The sequence below is a fragment of the Equus przewalskii genome, chromosome X (assembly GCF_037783145.1).
Source record: "Equus przewalskii isolate Varuska chromosome X, EquPr2, whole genome shotgun sequence".
Taxonomy (NCBI): Eukaryota; Metazoa; Chordata; class Mammalia; order Perissodactyla; family Equidae; genus Equus; species Equus przewalskii.
The window spans coordinates 6,395,691-6,408,956 of record NC_091863.1 but is presented as its reverse complement, the minus strand read 5'-3'; the positions used below and the strand labels follow the sequence as shown (position 1 = coordinate 6,408,956).

The window sequence follows — 13,266 nt, the reverse complement described above, 5'->3', positions numbered from 1 at the left end:
AGCTCAGGGCCAATCTTCCTCACCAAAAAAAGGGGGGGGGAGCTCAATGCATGCAAATATTATGCAATGTGTTATGTAGTGGGGAAGTATCAAGGAGAGAGAAGATGAAGTCCTTTCCTATACAAGAAGCTTGTGAAACAAAACAACACTCATTCATGTGAAAAGATAACTCCCAACACTGCATTAGATTGTCTCTGACCTCAGATGGAAAGGCCACACAAACTCTACCTTTCATCTTCATTATTCCTGTAATCTCTGTAACACAGAATAGATCATATTCCTATTTTGTGGACAAAGAAAGAGGCCTTTGGTCAGCTGGCTAAAACTCAGAGGAAGTGGTGGCCAAGAGACAGAAGTATTCTCAAAGCTGGGCTTCAAAAGATGGGACAGAGAGGCCCTTTGTAGAAGCTCTCACTGCACCATATATGGCTCTCTGTCCCACAGGCTAGATTTTGCATCTAACGTATGATTGCTTTAGTAATGCCACCTTCCCCACTAGAGTGAAGGAAGGGATGAGGGTAAGGTCAGCTAGACTGTCATTACCCATTTTTCCCCTTTATCCTTCGAGAACAAAACACGTGGGTTTTATGTGGGTAGAGGGCCACACTCCTCCCAAAAGGATAAGTTTCCATATGACCCAGTTCTGGCCAATGGCTATAAGCAGAAATCAAATATGAAACTTCATGACTGTGTCCTTACAGGCAAATGAAGTTGCCCTCCCTACTCCTTCTCAGGGACTGGAAGGTGGACATGATGGCAGGAGCTGGAGCAGCCATCCCAGACACACGGTAGGACAGAATGCTGGGCCCCCCATTGTGATGCAATGCTTCAAGGAACAAGAGGTCCCTCACCTCCACCACCAAAGCTATAAAAAGTTACATCCTGGGGTCAGCCCAGTGGCGCAGCGGTTAAGTGCGCACGTTCTGCTTTGGCAGCCCAGGGTTCACCGGTTAGGATCCTGGGTGCGGACATGGCACCGCTTGGCAAGCCATGCTGTGGTAGGCATCCCACATATAAAGTAGAGGAAGATGGGCACGGATGTTAGCTCAAGGCCAGTCTTCCTCAGCAAAAAGAGGAAGACTGGCAGCAGTTAGCTCAGGGCTAATCTTCCTCAAAAAAAAAAAAAGTTACATCCTAGGCCACCAGCTGACTGTTGAATTATTCATCTCTTGACTTCTATCCTACCTTCAGGGAAGGTTAACTAACTTCAGGGAATTGCTAACTAACCTCATATAACAGAGAGATCCATCAATGGGGAAAAGGGAGTGAAGAATTAAAACTACAGCTACTAATGATTTCCCAATCAGAAACCTAAGTCTTCACAGGGTGTTGCTACTCCAGCAATTTCACATCTTGATAAATATCACCTGCTACTCCACTTTGCAAATTTATTTCCTGGAGTTGCCTTACTCCGCCAAACCTCACATTTGGGTGCATCAAGAGTCAGTAAGGTGAGACTGCCACGCTTGACGTGACTCAACACAGAGCCCGACATCACATGTCGACTTCCATGAGTGTACGGAACACTTACACAAGGGCGGGAGGGAAAGCAGGGGCCTGGGTTCAGGTCGGGACTTATCACTGCCTGACAGCCTGGAACTTCCAGCACTACTTTTCTACATTTGCTATGTGAGAACTCTGATCAGATCTGTGCTGTCCAACGGAAAGAGAAGGTGAGCTTATATACAATTTTAAAATTTAAAAATGTAAAGGGGGAGCCAGCCCTGATGGCCTAGCAGTTAAAGTTTGGCGCTCACTGCTTTGGTGGCCTGGGTTCGTTTCCTGATCATGGAACCACACCACTCGTCTGTCAGTAGCCATGCTGTGGCAGTGGCTCACACAGAAGAACTTACAACTAGGATATACAACCATGCACTGGGGCTTTGGGGAGAAAAAGAAAGAAAAAAAGAGGAAGATTGGCAACAGATGTTAGCGCAGGGCAAATCTTTCCCTGGGGAAAAAAAAATTGTGGCATCTACTTGGAAAAAAAAAAAAGTAAAGAGAGACTGGTGAGGTTAATTTTCATAACATATTTAAATTTAAATTTAACCCAGTATATCCAAAATAGCATCATTTCAACATGTACTCTCTATAAAAAATTACTCAGATCTCCTATATTCCTTTTTCCAACTAGATCTCCAAATCTTTAAAGGTTTATGTATTTTCTACTTACGGCACATCTCACTTAGGACACTAACTTTTCACTGGAAATACTGGATTGCTGTTAACGGTTCAGAAAATGTGCAGCTGAAAATAGAGATTCACATACTCACGTGGTTGGTTCCCAATATACTTTAAAGTTTTCCAGTAACTTAATCAAAGTTTGATGTTTAAATTTAAATCAGTCAAAAGGAAATAAAATTTTAAGTCTGTTCTTCAGTGACAGTAGCCATATTTTTGGTGCTCCACAGCTCCACGTGGCTAGTGGCCACCTTACTGGACAGTGCAGGTCAGCGTGGTCACTTCGAAGCCTGCAGCAGCTAAAATCCTTCGATTGTGGTCTGTAGGACAGAGGGTTATGAGGACTTTCCAGGCCACACAATTCCTCTTTAACTGATCCACGTGCAAATTTTTAGATTACATGCCCACATATAATTGCATTTTTTTCTCGACCAAATCCAAATAGATTAATAACCACAAACTGTCCAAGTTTAAAACTATCCCTTCCTAAAAAGAGTGCAACTAACTGCTTGCAAATTATTTTTCTTATTTTGAATTAATTTTCAAAATGTTAGACAGAGATTGGAGCGTGGGGTCTTAGATTAAGACAGACCAACGTGCTGAGTCCAAATTGAGACGTGCTGCAATTACACACTGAATTTCAGACAATACAACAAAAGAACACAACATATACCATGGATATTTTTTTATATGGATCACTTTTGAAATGATACTATTTTGGACATGGAGAGTTAAAGAGAATATATTATTGTATTATTATATATTAAAATATGTATCACAATATTAACCTAATATATTTTAAAATATATACTGCAATACTAATTTCACTCGCTTCTTTTTACTTTTTACTGTAGCTACTAGAAAAGTGTAAATTACATTGGTGGCTCGCATTCTATTTCCATCAGACAGCGCAAATCTAGACGGCTTCTAGGCTCTAAATTTGTTGACTGTAGTCGGCAACATGAAGGCAGAGAGTTTTTTTAGGCTACACGATTTCTCTTTTGATTGTGCCCACTGCAAACTTTTAATTATATGCCCATAAAATCATGTTTATTCCTTGATCAATTTGAAACAGGTTAATAATCACAAATTGTTCTAGCTGAAGACTAGCTTTTCTGTTTCAAGTAATTTTTCATATAGAGAATTATCAGAAGTTCCGTTAGACACCTGAGCAAGGTTGGGGTGAAAGCCTGGGGGTCTCAGAATGCCAAGGTCATCAGCAGGTCACTCACGTGGTGAGCAAACAGCCCATCGCTCACCTCCACCTGCTGTATACATATTGATTTGGGAGCAACCTGGCCTAGCAGGTAGCGTAGTGGGCTCTGAACTTACAGACCTCGCTGCAGGTCAGTAGTGATCAATAGATTGGTAAAAACAAATGCCGTGATGATCTAGTTGGTAAGGACCCAGCCTGGCTGAGACAGCCTCGTCTATAAAATGGGGGTGACATCACAATACCTGTGCCACCCTTCCTAGCAGGTTGCCATGGGAGCACAAAAGTGATGATGCCATCACTAATAGGCTTCGTGCAGTTGTTAACAGTACAGCTCAAATCCTAGCCACTAAGATGGCAGGGATGTTCAGGGATGACCCTGAACAAAAAGCTTGGCTAGGGCTCCTCGTAGCTCCTCTTGCTATTATTGTTACAGTAAATCTCCTTTTGGATATGACATCCTGCCCCTTAAATCTTCAGCTGTCACTTCGAGATTTAATTAAGGCCCACTCATTACAAGCAGAGGAGAATCAACACGTACAAGATGCTCGAGCATTTAGTACCGGGGTAACTGCACGCATCTCATCAACGATGACAAATGGAACACTTGACTGTCCTTGTTCTAGCAAGAGGAATATTATTGCCACTTAAAGTTCTATTTTGAACTAATTAAAAACCACCCATAAGACGGGTGGGCATTAAGGAGAAGTAATTCATTTTGCAGGATGTAAATTATGCAATATTCTAAGAGTGCTTTTTACTTATATTATTATTTTGGTGGAGAGAATACAGATTCTGCTTGCTCGGGGTTGAAACAGGCACTGCGCATGTGCCCACATGCCCTGTGAAACTGAGTTCAAAGTGAGCCATCAAGCTGCAGCCGTAAGCTGGAAGGGAACTGGGGAGTGAGAGCTGCTGCCCTTCCATTCCCAATTGCTGTGTCTATTGCACACTGTAGGACCAAGAAAATTCCCAGTCTGTGGGAGTAAAACACGGAGAGGAAACAGAATCCTGAGTCCTGAGAAGATGCCTGGTCCTAGGGAAATCTGGGCATTTCCCCATGGATTATCCCATCTATTGAAATTCGGCAGGAGATGATTCATTCGAGGCCTGGCTAGACTCTTACCTATTCAATATACTTTTGAGCAAAAATATACAAACACTATTAAGGAGCTACATCTGTTATGTTGTAAAAGGACACATACTGCACCCCAAAGTCATCACGGCATTTGTTTTTACCAATCTATCGATCACTACTGAATCATCTTTTTCCTCCCCTTTCACTAATTGCATTTCAAATTTTGGAAAGCTTTCTTTAGAGAATAAAAAATCGGAATTACACTTAAACATTACAAAAGGAGGACTGAAGTTGATTTTGGAAAGCTTTCTAACTGTGTGATGTCATAAAACAGTGAAAGGAGAGTAGTAACAGCTGATGCGTAGAAGTCTGAATAATGACTTCGGAGTAATGTAGAAAAAAACCAATTCTCTCCTGGTCCTGGGTACATTATAAAACAGCCCAATGCTTCAAAGATAGCACAGAACTTGTCACATACTAGATACTCAATTAACTAATTTGCATAATAAAACATATGTCACAAATATACACCCACTCACTCGCGCGCGCGCACACACACACACACACACACACCCCCCCTTGGGAAACACTGAACTTTGGCTAATAACAAGTAGAAACAAACTGGCGAGCTTGCCAATTTATAATTATATTTTAAAAAATCTTTTATTGGCTAACATAAGAATCTGTGCTTTTCCTACAGCTGTCACTCTATAAAAATACTGTCTTTTGATAAGCACACTAGGAATATGAGATGAGCCGAACCCACACATCCGTGTGACATTCCAACACGTCAACTCTCATTTACAAGTGGTCCTAACTCTTACACACATGAACTCCTTTAAGGAAAGGGGCAAAAGAGTTACTGAGAGACGCGCACGTGTAAGTACCATCTTAGTAAATTAATTTGCCAACTCGCCTTCTTGCTTTCTGGACTTACCTCTTGTTTAACATGCAGCCCTAATACGTAGACTCACAGTTTGGCTAAAGTCAGGAGACTAATGTCCCAGCAAACATCAGAAAGAGCCCATTTAGCTGAAACTCTGACGTGGCAATCTTAAAGCAACTGGCATTCAAGTGAAACCCAGAAAGTGTCATGTTCCGAAAAGAACCTGAGATATGCCTTTTAAAGCAGCATATGTCCAAGTCACAGAAAAAGAAATGCAAATGGCTGACAAACACGATAGAATATTCCACCTCATTAGTAATCAAAGAAAAGGAAAGGGGCCAGGCCGGTGGCACAGAGGTTAAGTGTGCACGTTCTGCTTCAGCAGCTCGGGGTTCGCTGGTTCGGATCCTGGGTGCGGACATGGCACCGCTTGGCAAAAGCCATGCTGTGGTAGGTGTCCCACATAGAAAGGAGAGGAAGATGGGCATGGATGTTAGCTCAGGGCCAGCCTTCCTCAGCAAAAAGAGGAGGATTGGCAGTAGTTAGCTCAGGGCTAATCTTCCTCAAAAACAAAAACAAAAAAAAAGGAAAAAAAAAAAAAAACCATGCCAAGCATTTCGGGCTCAGTTGACCAGGATCATGGGAACTGCACCCCACCCCCCCGGCCCTACTATACAATTGGCACAAGCTTTCAGGAAAGCAATTCGGTAATGGGTCTCAAGAGCCCTCCAGTTCTATTTCCAGCAATCTATCCTAAAGCAAAAACTGGAAGCAATCTAAATCTCCAACAACACGTGTTAAATAAATTACAGAACGTGCACTTGATGCGATAGATGCATAAAAATATTTTCAATAAATGTTGGGAGGTGATCTAATGCTCGCTCTGTAAGGTTAAGTGGAAGCTCTGCATTACACAGCTGACTGTGCAGCACGTTGCACACACATCAACATTTGGAAGGAAACAGACCTAAACACTGCTGGGGGACCTCGATGGGTAGATTTAGAGGTGTTTATTTTCTTTTCATGCTTGATTTTATTTTTTCATGTTGCTTACAGCATATTATTTTTAAAATCAGAAAAGAGTTACGAAAACCCTGGCAAGCAAAGAATAATGACTAATACTTCATCTGGGGAGTATTAAGAAGAAGAAGAAGATAGTTACCTATTTACTCCTTTCCTAGGAACGTCAAGGGCGGCCTTCCTGGTAGAGTGCGACGTGTTGGGGAAATTCTCTTCTCCTCTAGGTGTACGCTCGTCAACCTCCTCTGAGTCACCTTTTTGAAGTTCTATGATGCTAAAGTCTATAAACACAACATTAAATATTTATGGTTGATATTTGCCGCTTCTAAAAATACGTAGAGAAGTTCTTTTAACAAGGCCTCCACTTGACCTTCTCGCTGAATTAACCAGACTGCCTATGCTGCAGACGTGCTGACAGCTGCCCACAGGCCCCAAGCTCACTGGGCTGGGCCTCTTTCTTTTCCAGGGGGCTGATGTTTTTCTGCTTGAGCCAGTCACCTGTGTACCTTCCTAAAAACCCAAGTGTCGACTGGTCCCAAACCTGCTTATGTCAATTGGATTTGTTATTGCATTTATGAAAAGTAATTGAGTATTATGTAATCTGACAAACGAGGAGCACAAACTGTTTTTTTCCACCAAAACTGCTTTGGATGCTTTGTTATATAGATTTAACCAAGACAGATCACCAAATGAAAATGTATCATCAAAATGGTAGTAGGGTGGGCGATGGTCAAGAGATGTAGGAAAAGGTCATAAATCTGTAGATGGATTCTGCACTGAGATGGTTTCACAATCTCTTTAAATTCCCACTCCACTTTAGAGAAACCAACACTGGAAATTGTAGAGGGTGCATCATGGGTATGGTTTATGAGGAAAGTTGATCCCAAACTAGAATTATTAGATCCACACTCCAAGAAAAAGCTCTATTCCCTTCTATCAAGAGATTGGTGAATAAACCTGCACTGACGCACTCTAATTTAAAACAAAACAATCTCCAGGAGGTGAGGCTTAACATGTTTCCCCTACCCCTGATTATGGGCTTTCAAAGAATAGCAGATTTGGAAAGGGAAAACCAGTCACTCGATAGTGGAGAAACTGGGACACATGACCTTGAGCAAGCGATCAGGTTTACCTCATCAGATTTAAGTCACATTGACACACATACCCCTGATGCGATGTGATCAGAAGGACACTTAACCTCTGTGGTCTTCGTCCCTGCAACTCATAACCCCAGTCTAATCATGTGGAAAACGTCAGTCAAACCCAAATCAAAGGACATTCTACAAAATTCATGACCAGTATTCCTTAAAGCGACCAGGGTTATGACAAATAAGGCAAATCTGAGAAACCGGCACAGCCTAGAGGAATTAAGGAGACATGAAAACTAAATTCACTGTGGTGCACTGCGTGGGATCCTGGGTCAGGAAAAGGATATTAATGGAAAAAGGGGTGAAATTTGAAAAAGCCTGAAATACAGTTAATAAAAAACCTTCAGCTAATGTACACGTGTATCATTTCTTATGATTCCCTGATTTACCCAATGCTTTCTGAGGAACTGACCAGGTATGGGTCTCAGTCCTCCAGGTAAGACGGCTCAACTGTGATGGAGAGAAATCATCACAGAAACAGCGGTCCCTGCCATCTATGTAGTGGCTCACTTCCCTGGGGAGCAGACCTGCGTACGTGGATCAACAAAACAAGTCGATCAGGGTCAACAGCTGTCACTGTGCAAAACCAACAATAATAACTCTTTCATAGTGATGAGTTCGCCTCACTGCAGATCTTCAGCCCATCAAAAACATTAGCCTTGGCAACCCTGGAGGACACACATACACGGTCCAATCAAGATGCAACCTTTATAATTATAAGGTCCCCATTTCCACCAATCAAAGTGCCACCCTCTTTAAGATTCCGTTTTTATTTTATTTTCAGCTTTTCCTCTCAGGAATTTTTGGTTATCCCCCTTAGCCAGCCTTGAAAAGCAGGGAAGACGAGAAGTCATCGAAGAAAAATTAAAGCAAGAAGCAGGATGCCCTCTAAGCCCTGGGTGTCAGGGTCAGGGCCCCTAGCTGTAAGGATGGAAACACCGGCATCACCGGAGGGAGAAAATAAATGTTTGTCGCTTTCAGCTGTTGAACGCTGGGGTAATCTGTTACAGAGCAACAAATGACTAACACAGGGGCTGAAACTGGAGCCCACTAACGGCTTAGAAACGAATCCCATCCATTCGCTACCCCTCCACTCCCTCCAAGCCAATAATTATTTAATTCCATTTGTTTACCTTCAAACAAGCATGCAAACAAAAAACCAAAAGATCTAGCAAATTAAACGGATCTATCCTGCCACCATCAAATAGTTCTCTTTTAATAAACCCTGAGCCTACTGAGTAAATCATTTACCTCCCAGATTCACACAGCCTTAGAAACCAGACTGATATTTTCTCCCCTGAATCCCTAGCAAGGACCTTGCTCCCCTCAGCTATGCGCTTCCATGTCCAAACGTACGAGTGGTTTTTTCGTTAGATTAGAAGAAGGGTTTCTGTTAAAGTTCTTACCATGAGGTCAATCCTAAACTTGTCTGATTTATTTTAGCAAATTCTTGACAGAAAGATGTCAGAAGCTGGGCTCCATTTTGCATCACCTGGAAGAGTAGATTTACCTGCAAGGCAGAGTTCCTGCGTGCCTTTAAACTCCTCATGTTATCTCATGTAAGAGAATTTAGATTTTTTTTTCCTCCAAAGCAAAATTCCCGTTTCTGTTTGGTTAGCTTTTTCATGAGTCTGACACTAAGGCCTGGAATAAACGTCACCACTGGATGCGTACATGTTCTAATGGGGACACTAATTATGAAGCTGGATCTTGTTTGGGGGCTGTCATTAGGATGCGAAGTCATAGTCCCTGTTGTCAAACTGCTACTGGAAGCTGATTCTCTAGGGCCCGAAGTCTGTCTCCAAGGGCCGAGCTCAGTGACAGGACATCAAGGTCCCCCCTTGTTTACCATCGGAAGCCACCACCGCCAAGAGAGGAAATGCCACAGTGAAGGTTTCAGCTACCGCGCTCTGAGATGCCCAAAGACACAGCATTTCTGAGCAGACCTGTTGTTTGTTTAACACGTTTCCCTAAAAAGAGCCAGAGAGTCTCGAAAGAAGTCTAACTCGGCACCAAAGACCTGCCCACAACATAATTTCTTTCAGAGAAAACTGGACAAGACTCCAGGGAAGGGCCTTTTGATTCCAGGAATCCAAAACCCAAGGGCCTAACTGCTTCTCTTCCTGTGCACCTACCGCTAGAACAGGACTGGGGCTCCGCTCACAACCGCCAGGCTCTGGGGCCTCCCCTGGCGACCCTGGCCCTCACAGAGCCAAGGTTGCATGGCTGGATCACGGAGTATTCCAGGGCACGAGGCAAGGGGCCCGCAGGCAACATCACCACCAGAACCCTGCCCTCCCATGCAGCATTCCTCCCGCCCAGTCATGTGAGAAAGCCCCCAACGTGTGACCCAGAGCAGGCTCCCAGGCGAGACTCCCAGTCAGTGCACGGAACTATGAGTTCCACATTCCAGAAAAGCCGCCCTACACCTCTGTGAACCGTCATAGACGGAAAATTGCCTCCTGAGGGAGAGACCAGTAGAGTTTGCAGATCTTTGGCAGAAAAACACAGAATAAAAAGTCCCCCAAGGCAATTCCAACTTCTGACTTTGGCTTTTGACCTCACTGCTTGAACATGCTCTGCGTACCAAGACTGCAGTTACACCGGCCTTTTACGGAACACTGCACTTGGAGTTCTGTTCTATTTACATGCTAATTTTATTAAAGACAAAGAATTTTAACTCTCTGGGTTTCTTCAGCTGCCCTCTAAAAGTGTCAAATGGCCATGGGCGTGAGTCATGCATGGCCAGATAGCCATCTCAGAGTACATCTGGAGGGGCCAGAAGAAGAAAGGTAGGGTGAGATGGGGTGGGGAATGACCACTATTATGGCTTGAACTGTGTGCCCAAAAAAAGAGATGTTGGGGTTAACCTCCAAAATATATTAAGAATTCATACAACTCAACAACAAAAAACAAACAACCCTATCAAAAACTGGGCAGAGGACATGAACATTTTTCCAAAGAAGACATACAGATGGCCAACAGTCACATGAAAAGATGTTCAACATCACTAATCATCAGCGAAATGCAAATCAAAACTATAATAAGATATCACCTCACACCTGTTAGAGCAGCTATAATTAACAAGACAAGAAATACGAAATGTTGGAGAGGATGTGGAGAAAAGGGAACCCTCATACACTGCTGGTGGGAATGCTAACTGGTGCAGCCACTATGGAAAACAGTATGGAGATTTCCCCAAAAATGAAAAATAGAAATACCATATGACCCTGCTATTTGACTATTGGATATTTATCCAAAGAACTTGAAATCAACAATTCAAAGAGACTTATGCACCCCTATGTTCACAATAGCCAAGACTTGGAAAAAACCAAAGTGCCCACTGACTGATGAATGGATAAAGAAGATGTGGTGTATTTATATACACAATGGAATACTACTCAGCCATTAAAAAAAAGACAAAATTGTCCCATTCGCAACAGCATGGATGGACCTTGAGGATATTATGCTAAGCGAAATAAGCCAGACAGAGATAGACAAACACCATATGATTTCACTCATATGTGGAAGATAAACAAACACATGGAGAAAGAGAACAGATTAGTGGTTACCAGAGGGGAAGGGGGTGGAGGGGTGGGCAGAAGGGGTAAAGGGACACATATATATGGTGACTGACTAAAAAAAAATTCAAAAGAAGAGAGAGATGCTGTAGTCCTAACCCCCAGTACCTCCGAATGTGACCTGATTTAGAAATAGGGTCGCTGCAGATGTAATTCATCAAGACAAAGTCATAGTGGAGTAGAGTGGGCCCCTAATCCAGTATGACTGGTGTCCTTATAAGAAGATGGTCACGTGAAGACAGAGACACATGGAGAAGGCAGAGAACGGAGTGATGTGTCCACAAGTCTAGGAACATCAAGGATTCCCGGCAACCACTGGCAGCTAGCAGAGGGGCAAGGAAGGGTCCTCCCCTAGGGCCTTCAGAGGGAGAGCAGCCCTGGTGACACCCTGACTTCGGACTTCTGGCCTCCAGAACCATGAGAGAATATATTTCTGTTGTTCTAAGTCACCCAGTTTGTGGGACCCTTTGTTCTGGCAGCCCTGAGAAACTCACACGACCACCAACAGTCAGCTTGAATCTCACTCTTCCAGAGAGTATGTGGGGAGGAAAAGACCCCTCTGATTGGCCTCGGTCCTAGGTTTGGAGTTCAGCTGTTGCCCACCCTGAGGGTGGCCCCGGGTCAACTGCTGTCATGCCTGCCTCCACCGTTCCCTCCATGTCTTGGGAGCACCCTGGGGTTCAGGTGGGAATGGAGAGGGAGGATGTACAAGATTCCAAATTACAGATTTGATGTTTTAGGGATTACAAAATGCTGTCCACAAATGTACGTATAGACGCATGTTTTGTTTATACGACTAGCATCTATATATGTGTCCATATACACATTTTTAGATTTTTAAAAACAGTATAATTTTTATTGTGTTTAATATCACTAGATAATTATTTTACAAACTAAAGTGGTGTGTGGGTTTCAGATCAAGAAAAGAGACACTGCAACTACGGCTTAGCCTGGCCCCTAGGGTCTATGACATCAAACCACAGAACAGATGAGAAACCATTACTCTAATGAGCTCTTTACCCATCCCCAGTAATGAGTCCTCTTGAAGAATTAATTAAAAATTCTAAAATGGCTTCCCTTAAAGGAGAAAGACTGGTTTATCTAGAAGGGCAGTAAGCAACTCAAATTTGTGTGCCTGCATATTCACCTGCTTTTATTTTCATCTTTTTTTTTTTAAAGATTGGCACCTGGGCTAACTTCTATTGCCAATCTTCTTTTTTTTTCCCTTCTTCTCCCCAAAGCGCCCCAGGTCATAGTTGTATATTCTAGTTATAGGTCCTTCTGGCTCTGCTATGTGGGATGCCGCCTCACCATGGCTTGATGAGCAGTGTTAGGTCTGTGCCCTGGATCCGAATCAGAGAAACCCTGGGCCCTGGAAGCGGAGCACGCAAACTTAACCACTCAGCCATGGGGCTGGCCCCTATTTTCATCTTTTAGGATGTCTGAAGAGTAAAGGAGTCTTCATTTACTTCCCGATGTCTCTGGTGTGTCATTCAACTTTTATGCAGTGGGGCTTCTCGTTCACAACACTGCTCCAAGGATGCCAACTCCACGTGGATTAATGACAAACATTTCAATATTTAATCAAGAACTAAGTTTGCTTTTAGAACTTCTGGATTCTATTCCACATCCAGCCAACCAGGACCAGTTATTAGAAAATCTAAGAGACTTAAAATCATCAAGGCTTTCCTGACATTTATAAAAGGGAAAAAACATGATCTATTATCATTTATTAAATAGCATATATCTTATAAAAATAGAAATTCAGTGAATTGGTATATGAGAAAAAAGGAGAAATTTTAGTCAACTCTACCCATTAGTTGTCATCCATCTGGTGTGAAAGAAATCACCTCTTGACTTTTATCTAATTAATTAAGTATCTTTTAAAAAATATATATTGACATTCAACTTCAAAGCCATACATTCAAAGCAGATAACACCGTATCCTGCACCAGTTACTGCTGTTGATTCGATTTCACAACAAAGCTTTCTGAGCTAGGAATTCCCAAAATCAAGAGGAAGGGTTTGTAAGGGATCCAATGCGTTGCTGAAAGTTACTCAGCTTGGTCAGGAAACCAGAAAACTGGTGGCAAGACAAGCTGAAATTCAACTGCTCCCCGTCTACAAAAAAAAAGAAAAGGAACTTGAAGACAGAGCCA

At 42.8% G+C, this 13,266-nt stretch overlaps 1 protein-coding gene across 21 annotated transcripts in view; it reads right to left on the bottom strand.

The window, feature by feature from the left end:
* TBL1X (transducin beta like 1 X-linked) overlaps positions 1–13,266 on the bottom strand; it is a 210,793-nt gene that overhangs the window by 82,333 nt on the left and 115,194 nt on the right. For 13 of the 21 annotated variants that reach the window (XM_070604918.1, XM_070604923.1, XM_070604912.1 and 10 more), the window contains exon 3: positions 6,521–6,659. The exons of the other annotated variants lie outside the window; for them this stretch is intronic. The gene's annotated coding sequence lies outside the window, so the exon portion shown is untranslated. The remainder of the gene's footprint in view (positions 1–6,520; positions 6,660–13,266) is intronic. 21 annotated transcript variants of the gene reach the window in all.